The sequence below is a fragment of the Salvelinus namaycush genome, chromosome 16 (genome assembly GCF_016432855.1).
Source record: "Salvelinus namaycush isolate Seneca chromosome 16, SaNama_1.0, whole genome shotgun sequence".
NCBI lineage: Eukaryota > Metazoa > Chordata > Actinopteri > Salmoniformes > Salmonidae > Salvelinus > Salvelinus namaycush.
Window position 1 is genome coordinate 22501 of NC_052322.1, and position 10668 is coordinate 33168.

Genomic DNA, 10668 nt, shown 5'->3' on the forward strand with positions numbered 1-10668 from the left:
GAAGGAAGAAGGGAGAAGGACCAGAAGATGAATGAAATTGGGAGCAGTATGGACTCAGAAATAAGAAGAGGGAGTTTTCAGGAGGAGGGGGGGAGTGGACTGGGGGGAAGCACGGGGGACTCACAGGTTTTGGGGGAAAGCACAGCACTAACAAGTACCTCGGGGGGTGAAGAAATGGAGAGGGTTTCGAGTTTGATGACAATAACAGAAACGACAACGACGGCTATACATGAGACGGAGATGAACACGGGGAGCACAACGATGACAATACCAGAGACGGAGATGAACACGGGGAGCACAACGGATGTGGGTGACAAGAAGTTGAGTTGGCTGGATAACATGGACTTGGAGGAGATATCGGACACGGATGATGGGGAAAAGATTGAAAGAACGAGGGAAGGATACAGGAAGAGGAAAGCGGGGGGAAGAGGGGGAGAGAAAGGGTGGAAGAGGAAAGAAACTGGATAACAGGTAGAGGATAATGAAATTATATTTTATTATTTTATTATTTATTAGAATGGTAAATATAATGTCAATAAATGCAAATGGTTTGAGAACAATGGGAAAATTTAATAGAATAGTACAAATGAAGAATTCAGATATTTTATGTATTCAAGAGACGCACTGGGATAATGTATGTGTTTTAGAAGTAAAAAAAATATGGAGGGATTTTATTTATGTTAACAATGGCAGGGGAAATTCAAGTGGGGTTGCAATTTTATTAAGGAAGGATGTAGTAGAAAATGTGAAGAAGATATATAATGATAATAATGGGAGGATTTTAATTTTGGATTTTGAATATATGAATAGGGTTTTTAGGATTATAAATATTTATGCGCCGAATAACGAGATAGAGCGAAATAATTTATTTTTAGAATTAGGGAAATGGTGCAAGGGTAACTGTATTTTAGTAGGGGATTTTAATGTTAAAATGAATAGACTAGATATGAAAAGGGGAGCTATTTTTAGAAATGACGTATCTAGGGGGGTCTTAAGGAAGATTATGTTTGAAAACAGTTTGATTGATATATGGAGGGATGAGAATCCGAACAAGAGAGGAATTTCTAGAAGGCAGGTGGTTTTAGGGGAGTTGAAACAGACGCGAATAGATCTGGTTTTAGTAAATGAAGGTTTAAGGGATTTTATGAAAGAAATTAAGTATGTTTTTACAACTTTTAGTGATCATGCTGCGTTGGTATTTTCTTGTGGAGTAAGGACACCTACTAAATCTGGTGGGCTGTGGTGTTTAAATAATAGCTTGCTAGAGGAGGAAAATTATATTGAGATGATATCAGAATGTATTGGGAAGGCCAAAAGACAACAGTTAATGGAGGAGAATATGGGGTTGTGGTGGGAGGAGCTGAAAACCAAATGTAAAGAATTGACTATAAAATATGCTGTTAAGAGGAATTATTTTTTGAAAAAGAAGGAGAGGGAACTACGTAAAAAGGTTCAACATGAACTTGAGTGTATAGAAAAGGATGAAGGTCATGGGGTGGAGGATTATTTACTGGCTAAGGATGCACTTGATGAATATGAGAAGAAGAAATGTTATGCGGCGATTGTAAGGAGTAGAGTGCAATATGCGATAGAGGGGGAAAGGTGTACTTCATTTTTCTTGAATTTAGAAAAAAGAAGACAAGAGAAGATTTATATTACGGAGTTAATTAATGATAAAGGGGAAAAGGTTAATGATTTGGTGGGGATTCTGGATACGGTCGAGAGATATTATGAATGCTTATTTAAAAAAGAAGAGGTTAATGATTCCTGTATGGATAAGGTGCTTGAACATGTGGATACTAAGTTAACAGAAGGGGAAAAAAACATGTGTGATGAAGATATGAGTCTAACTGACATTAAGGAGGCCATATTAGCTGCTAATTGCAATAGGAGTCCGGGGTCTGATGGCCTAACTGCGGAATTTTATAAATCTTTTGCAGATTTGTTGGCTCCAATTTTAAGAAAACTGTATGAATATATTGAAAAGACTCAAGTGGTGCCAGATTCGCTGGCCACAGGAGTTTTAACCATACTGTATAAAAAATAAAGGGAGTCGTGTAAATTTGGATAGTTATCGACCGTTGACACTTTTAAATTGTGATTATAAGATCTTAGCCAAGGTCTTAGCTAATAGAGTTAAAAAAGTTATGGGAGAAGTAATAGCAGAGACACAAGGATATAGTGTACCAGGGAGGGATATTTCTGACACAGTGGGAACAATAAGGGATGTGATAAAGCATATGGGGGAGGAAGGGGGGTTTGTGATGAGTTTGGATCTAAATAAGGCTTTTGATAGAGTTGATCATTCCTTTTTATTGCGTACAATTTGGTTTTGGTGAAAGAATGATAGGTTGGATTAGATTACTGAATGGATCTGCAAGGAGCAGAGTAAAATGTAATGGGATTTTAACAGATTCTTTTCCTCTGGAGAGATCTGTTAGGCAGGGATGTCCGTTATCAGCTGCTCTTTATAGTTTATCGGTGGAGCCGCTTGCAGCAATGATTAAAGCAAGCAAATTAATTAGAGGTATACGGATACCGGATGGGGGGGAGAGTGTTATACAGCAATATGCGGATGATACTACATGTACTGTGATAGATGTTGAAAGTGTGAAGAATGTAATGGAGTGTTTTGAGGTATATGGCAAGGCATCAGGGGCAAAACTTAATGTTGAAAAATCTGAAATAATGTATGTGGGGATAGATGAAAAAGTGGACTGTGGATTCCCTTTCAAAAAGGCTGAAGGTTATATAAAGACTTTAGGGGTGGTTTTGGGGGTGGATAAAGAAGGGACGAGAGATGAGACATGGACTGGGGTTTTGAATAAAATAAAACATACTCTATCCTATTGGAAGGCAAGAAAACTGTTTTTGAGGGGGAAAGTGGTGGTGATTAATTCATTGGTGGCATCCAAATGTATCTATGTTTTAGGTTCGTTGGATATGCCACAATGGGTGTTAAAAGAATTCAATGGTTTGGTTACAGATTTCCTATGGGAGGGGAAGGGGACTAGGATTGCAAGGGCAACTCTTATCCTGGATTTAAAGGATGGGGGGTTGAAATTGGTGGATTTGGATGTGAAGAGAAAAGCAATGAGAATAAAAACTGTGCAAAAATACTTATATGGGGAGGTAGATTATGGATGGAAAAGGTTTTTTAAACATTTTTTGTACAGAAGTGGGGGTTGTGAAGAAAGTGGATTATTGATGTCATGGAAGAAGGATATGTTGGAGGGTTTGCCTGAGTTCTATAAAGAGGTGTTCTTGGCATGGGGGGAATTTCTTCCTCAGATTGAGTACACATGTACAAATAAGGACAACATATTTAATCAGCCTGTGTTTTTGAATCCGAAAATAGAGAGTGGTGGGAAGGTGCTGTACAACAAAATGTTTATGAAGGCTGGGTTAATATTGGTAAAAGATTTTCTTTACGAGGTTATACCGGGTTTTTTAAGGGGGCAGGCAATTCTGGATACTGTGTGGGAGTTTGATGATACAGTGGAGAGAAAATTAGTATTACAGATATACGAAAGAATTAAATTATGCATTCCGGGTGAGTGGATAAAAGTGATAAATGGGGAGGGGGAATATGAGGACTTGTATGTGCTGCCAAGTCTCTATGTGGGTAAAGGATCGGGGAAACAATTATTATCAAAAGTAACACAGAAAAGATTGTACAAGTGTATGTTGAAGTCTGTGTGTGTGAGGCCTGCGGCTGAGAGGATGTGGAGAAAAATGTTTATGGATTTGGATGTTTCTTTGATGTGGGAGAATTTGGTTTTGTTTGGGAATAAACGAAATTGTGAGAACATGGATTTTATGTTACGGCATAATCGTATATACACAAATATTATTTTACATCAGATAAACCGCGATGTACGGCGGGAATGTGATGTGTGTATGATGAAGCCAGAGTCTTTGTTGCATTTATTTGTTGAATGTCCATGTCTGACAGATTTTTTCAATGAAGTAAAACTTTTGTTGTGGAGGCACTGGAGAAAAGAGTTTTTAGAAAGTTTTGCATGGGATAGGTTAATATTATTTGGAGTAGTGGGAAAATGTTTGGGTGTGAATGTGTACCTGTTGAATATTGTTTTGAGTTTTGTGAGGTATGCAATTTACTGTAGAAGGAATATGAAACATTTTGAAGGGAAAAAGGTGAATGTCTGGGTAATCTTTAAAGCAGGTTTAAGAAAGCAGGTGGAATTAATGTATAATGCAAAACTAGAGAAATTTGAAAGTATGTTTATAAAGGGGAGTACTTTAGTGTCTATGGAGGAGGGAGAGTTAGGGTTAACTTCTGAAATGGTGTATGTCTAATGTCTATATTAGATTATGTATTTTATGTTGATTAGTGAATAAGGATGGTGTAATTATGTTTTATTTGTTGTATTGTTTTGTTGATTTTGTTTTTTTGTTATTTGGGTTGTTGGTGTTTTGGAAAATGTTTTTTTTTGCTGATGTACAAGGATTGTTAGTATTAATGTGAATTGGTTGTAAATTACTTTGACATTATTATAATAAAAATAAAAAATAAAAAAATAAAAAAAATACGCCTGATCTCGTCTGATCTTGGAAGCGAAGCAGGGTCGGGCCTGGTTAGTACTTGGATGGGAGAATACCTGGGAATACCAGGTGCTGTAAGCATTTTGTCCACTAGGGTGTGCTCTTGCATTATTTCATCAGCAACACTGCCTTGTCGTAAGCATTTGATGCTACAGTATGTGTAATTTCATCCACTTTTTGAGTGACCCAAAGTTCAAGCTGCTTATCTAATTGGTGAAAATGCAATGTCTGTTTATCAGAATCACTTTGATTTTATATGGTGTACCAAGTGTTGTTCCTTCGCTTATGGCCATACCAGCCTGAAAACACCCGATCTCATCTGATCTTGGAAGCTAAGCACGGTTGGACCTGGTTTGTACTTGGATGGGAGAATACCTGGGAATACCAGGTGCTGTAAGCATTTTGTCCACTAGGGTGTGCTCTTGCATTATTTCATCAGCAACACTGCCTTGTCGTAAGCATTTGATGCTACAGTATATGTAATTTCTTCCACTTTTTGAGTGACCCAAAGTTCAAGCTGCTTATCTAATTGGTGAAAATGCAATGTCTGTTTATTAGCCTCACTTTGACTTTATATGGTGTACCAAGAGTCGTTCCTTCGCTTACGGCCATATCAGACCTGAGTGAGCACTCCTGTTTGGAAAGTGAGACAGGTGTAGGTGATTGAGCTGTGAGTGAGTGTTTGTTTGCTTGAGAGTGTTTGCTTGAGAGCTTTTTTGGTTATTTTTCAACGTTTTTTGAAGTTTAATTTTTGATTTGTGCATTTGAGTTTGGTTCGTGTTTGGTTCGTTCGTGCATTTAAGTTTGGTTCGTTTTTTTCCCCCTTTGCAGTTTTGCTGCTTGGGGGAGAGGTTTCGTGTCTCATTTTTGTTTTACTATGACGGACAACATGGCAATGGCTAATGTAATGGACAAGGACAAAGAAAATGTGCAACGGAAGAAACATGGAGATGAAGGAGGAATGAAATATGGAAAAGAATTTACGGTGGCAGTGGAGTTGATGGGAGAAGATAAAGTCACAACGATGGAATTGCTACGTGCGATTAAAGAGGTGTGTGGGGAGGTGGTGGGATGTAGAGTAAAAGGAGAAAGAAAGTACGAGGTCACGATGAGAAATGGAAAAGGAAAAGAGCGCTTAATGGATGGCTTCATGATTAAAGAAACAAGAATTATGGCAAGAGATATGGTTTCCAATGAACTTATAGTCTCTTTCATGAATTTGCCTGTATATATGGAAGACAGTGCTATATTGGCTAAGCTATGTAGCTGGGGTGTATCAGCAGTCTCTGACATCAGGAGGAGAGTTTGGCCGGGGACGGATATAGCAGATGGCACGAGATACTGCAAAGTAAAATTTACTGATACTGTGAAATCATTGCCGTACTCTACAAAGTTTGACACACTTGAAGGTGGAGAGTACTTTAGAGTTATACATGATAAGCAGGTCAGAGTTTGTAGGCTTTGTATTCAGCCTGGGCATATTTTGAAGGACTGCCCTGAATTTAAATGTTATAAGTGTGGGAAGCAAGGGCATTATGCAAGAGAATGTGTAGGTGGAAAGGAAAGGGCATTTTGCGAAGGATGTCGCATGAGAGCTGACGAGTGCAACTGTGGAGAGGTTGTGAATGAGGAGGGGAGCCAGGATCTTTTTGTGGAGGCTGATGTATCACCCCGAGCAGAAGAAGACGATGGTGGAGAGGACGTGGTGGAGGGTGAAGAGACGGAGAAAAGAAGAGGGGAGAAGATGGAACAGAAGATGGATGAAATAGGGGGCAGTATGGATTCAGAAATAAGAAGAGGGAGTTTTCAGGAGGAGGGGGGGAGTTGGCTGGGTGGAGGTACTGGGGGCTCACAGATTTTGGGGGGGGCCTCGGGCTATATGGGTGCCTCGGAAGGAGGTGAAGTGGAGGGGAGTGGGATGCTGACAGGGGAGGAGACGCAAATGGATACAGGCAGCACAACAGGCACAGGAAAGGAGAATTCGAGTTGGTTGTAAGAGATGGATTTAGAGTCAATTTCAGATTCAGAAGACATGGAAAAGATTGATAGAACAAGGGTAAGCTACAGGAAGAGGAAAGCGGCGTTGGAGGTGAAAAAGGACGAAAAAGGAAGAAAACATGACAAAAGGTAGAGGATAATGAGAAAATATTTTTTCTTTTTATTATTTATTGGAATGGTTAATTTTATGTCAATCAATGCGAATGGTTTAAGAACAATGGAAAAATTTCAAAGAATAGTTAAAATGAAGAATTCTGATATTTTATGCCTGCAAGAAACACATTGGGACAATGTATGTATTTTAGAAGTAAAAAAAATATGGAGAGATTTAATTTTGTTAACAATGGCAGGGGGAATTCAAGTGGGGTTGCTATTTTATTGAGGAAGGATGTGGTGGATAATGTGAAACAGATATAATGATAATAATGGGAGGATTTTAATTTTAGATTTTGAATATATGAGTATGGTTTTTAGAATTATAAATATTTATGCGCCAAATACTGAAATAGAGCGCAAAGATTTATTTTTAGAAATAGGAAAATGGTGTGAGGGAAACTGTATTGTAGTTGGGGATTTTAATGTTAAAATGGATAGACTGGATATGACAAGAGGAGCTATTTTTAGAAGTGATGTATCTAGGGGGGTTTTAAAGAAGATGATGTTAGAAAAAGGAATGATTGATATATGGAGAGAGGAAAATCCAGAAAAAAGAGAATTTTCAAGAAGGCAGGTGGTTTTAGGGGATTTGAAACAAACGAGGATAGATCTGGTTTTAGTAAAATAAGGTTTAAGGAATTTTATGAAAGATATTAAGTATGTTTTTACAACTTTTAGTGATCATGCAGGTTTAACATTTTCAGTGGGATTAGATAAGGAAAGAACAGGGGGTGGAATATGGTGTATGAATGCAGGGTATTTAGGAGATGAGGAATATGGGAAACAACTTAAATCTTTGATAGCACGTGAAATGGAGGATAAGCAGAAAGAGAATGATAAGTGTTTATGGTGGGACAAGGTTAAGGAAAAAATAAAAGTTTTTAGTATAGGATATGCAAGGAAAAAGAGAGGTAGGATGAAAAGAGAAGAAAATGAGTTGAGCTAAATTGGATGAAGAAATGAGGAAGTGTGACAGTGAACCTAATTATAATATAGAAAAGTTTTTGGAATTAAAAGCACAATTGACTAAATATGAAATAGATAAGTGTAAGGGTGCAATTATAAGAAGTAAGGCAAAGTATGTTTTGGAGGGGGAGAAATGTACTTCATTTTTTCTTGGTTTAGAGAAGAATAAACAGAGGAGAACATATATTAGAGAGATCGAAAATATAAAGGGTGAAGTTGTCAATGATTATGTAGAGGTTTTAGAAACAGTGCAGAATTTTTATAAGGATTTATTTAAGAAAGGGGAGGTGGATGAGGGGTGTGTAAAGGAGATATTGGATAGTGTAGATGTGCAAATTAAGAGGATAAAGGATAAAGGATAAACACATGTGTGATGGGAAGATAACATTGACTGAAGTTAAAGATGCGATTAAGGGTTTACAAGTAAATAAGAGTCCTGGAGTAGATGGAATAATTGCAGAGTTTTATAAAATATATGCCAGTTTTTTAGCACCTATTTTATTGGAAGTTTATCAATATATGGAGGATAATGATAGTATTTCCGAATCTATGGTGACAGGGCTGATAACGATTTTATATAAAAATAAGGGGAGCAAATTAAAACTGGAGAATTATAGGCCAATTAGTTTATTAAATTCGGATTATAAGATTTTAGCTAAGATACTGGCAAATAGAATGAAGCAAGTTTTAAATGATATTATAGCACCTACACAGAATTATAGTGTGCCTGGTAGAGATATTGCTGATACAATTAATACAATTAGAGATGTGATAAATAAAATGAACCATGATAAGATGGGGGGAATTGTTTTAAGCATAGATTTAAATAAAGCTTTTGATAGGGTGGAACATGATTTTATGTTTAGGGTAATGGATAAATATGGTTTTGGTAATAGAATAATAGGATGGATAAAATTATTATATAAGAAGGCAAAAAGTAGGGTGAAATGTAATGGGGCTTTAACCGATTCTTTTATTCTTGAGAGATCTGTGAGACAAGGGTGCCCTTTATCAGCTTTATTATTCGTTTTATCGGTAGAACCTTTAGCAGCATTTCTTAACTTCTTATGGCTGCAGCCCGACGTCGGTACACTTATGACAACAGCCAGCTCAATGTGCAGGGCGCGAAATTCAAAAGATATTTTTTTTAAATATTTAACTTTCACACATTAACAAGTCCAATACAGCATATGAAAGGTACACATCTTGTGAATCCAGCCAACATGTCCGATTTTTAAAATGTTTTACAGGGAAGACACAATATGTAAATCTATTAGCTAACCACGTTAGCAAAAGACACCACTTTTTTTACTCCATCAGTTTTTTACTCCATCAGTAGCTATCACAAATTCGACCAAATAAAGATATAAATAGCCACTAACCAAGAAACAACTTCATCAGATGACAGTGTGATAACATATTTATTGTATAGCATATGTTTTGTTAGAAAAATGTGCATATTTCAGGTATAAATCATAGTTTACATTGCAGCTACAGTCAGAAATTGCACCGAAAGCAGCCATAATAATTACAGGCACCAACGTCAAATACCTAATTACTCATCATAAAACATTTCTGAAAAATACATAGTGTACAGCAAATGAAAGACAGGCATCTTGTGATTCCAGCCAATATTTCCGATTTATTAAGTGTTTTACAGCGAAAACAAAATGTAGCGTTATATTAGCTTAGCACAATAGCCAGAAACACTTGGGCGCCGGCGACTATGACAGATATATGAAATAGCATCATAAAATGGGTCTTACTTTTGCTGATCTTTCATCAGAATGTTGGACAAGGTGTCCTTTGTCCAGAACAGTCGTTGTTTGGATTCAGAACGGCAACTTTCCCTCTTCATTTAGCAAGCGCGCTAGCCGGGTGGCACGACACTCCATGTCAACAAACGGAAGAGAACGGAACACGGCAAAACTCCCGAAAAAATTTCAATAATCTGATGAAACTATATTGAAAAAACATACTTTACGATGATATGGTGACATGTATCAAATAAAATCAAAGCCGGAGATTGTAGTCACCTATTACGGCAGCTAAACAAAAGGCACCCCACTGCCCAGCTCGCGCTCTTCAGAGTACCGAAAATGGTGGACACGTCATTCCAAGATGATGTGTTCCATCTCAGACCAAGATAATCTCCTCATTTCTTCTCTCACAGCCTCTTGACACCCAGAGGAAGGTGTATGACGTGCATGTATACTAAGAGGTCTTGTGCCCATTTATAGGCAGGAAGAAGAACAGAGCGTTATATTAGCTTAGCACAATAGCGAACATCACACCAGCATTGATTCAAGGCAAAAATAGCTATAACGTATAAACCACCAAAATATATTAATTTTTTCACTAACCTTCTCAGAATTCTTCAGATGACAGTCCTGTAACATCATATTACACAATTCATATTGAGTTTGTTCGAAAATGTACATATTTAGCGGCACAAATCGTGCTTATACAATGAGAAAAGTTGCCAAGCTGCCCAGAAAATGTCGGGCGCCATCTTGGAGAGTCACCTAGTCTAATCAATAAATAATCATAAACTTGACTAAAAAATACAGGGTGGACAGCAATTGAAAGACAAATTAGTTCTTAATGCAATCGCTGAATTACATTTTTAAAATTAACGTTACTGTGCAATACAGGGTGCAATAACGCAAGGCTACACTGCAAATAATGGCGTCTTATGCATTTTACTTTTTTCAACAGAACAACGAATTATCAGCATAAATAGTTCTTACTTTTAGCTGAGCTTCCATCAGAATCTTGGGATAGGTGTCCTTGTCCAAAAGAATCGTTGCTGGGTTGGAGAACGTCCTCTTCCACGTTGCAATTAGCAGTAAACAATGGCATGCGAAAGAGAGATACCCAATTTTCTACAACGTCAGAAAATGAAATACCCGAAAATCGCAATATACTGACAAACTGATATAAATCGGTTTAAAATAACAAGATTGTCTTTAAAGCCTATAT

The 10668-nt window shown here is 37.4% G+C and overlaps 1 pseudogene; it reads left to right on the forward strand.

The window, feature by feature from the left end:
- Nucleotides 1–4847: 4847 nt before the first annotated feature.
- On the forward strand, nt 4848–4966 carry LOC120061725 (annotated as a pseudogene).
- The last annotated feature ends 5702 nt before the right edge of the window (nt 4967–10668 follow it).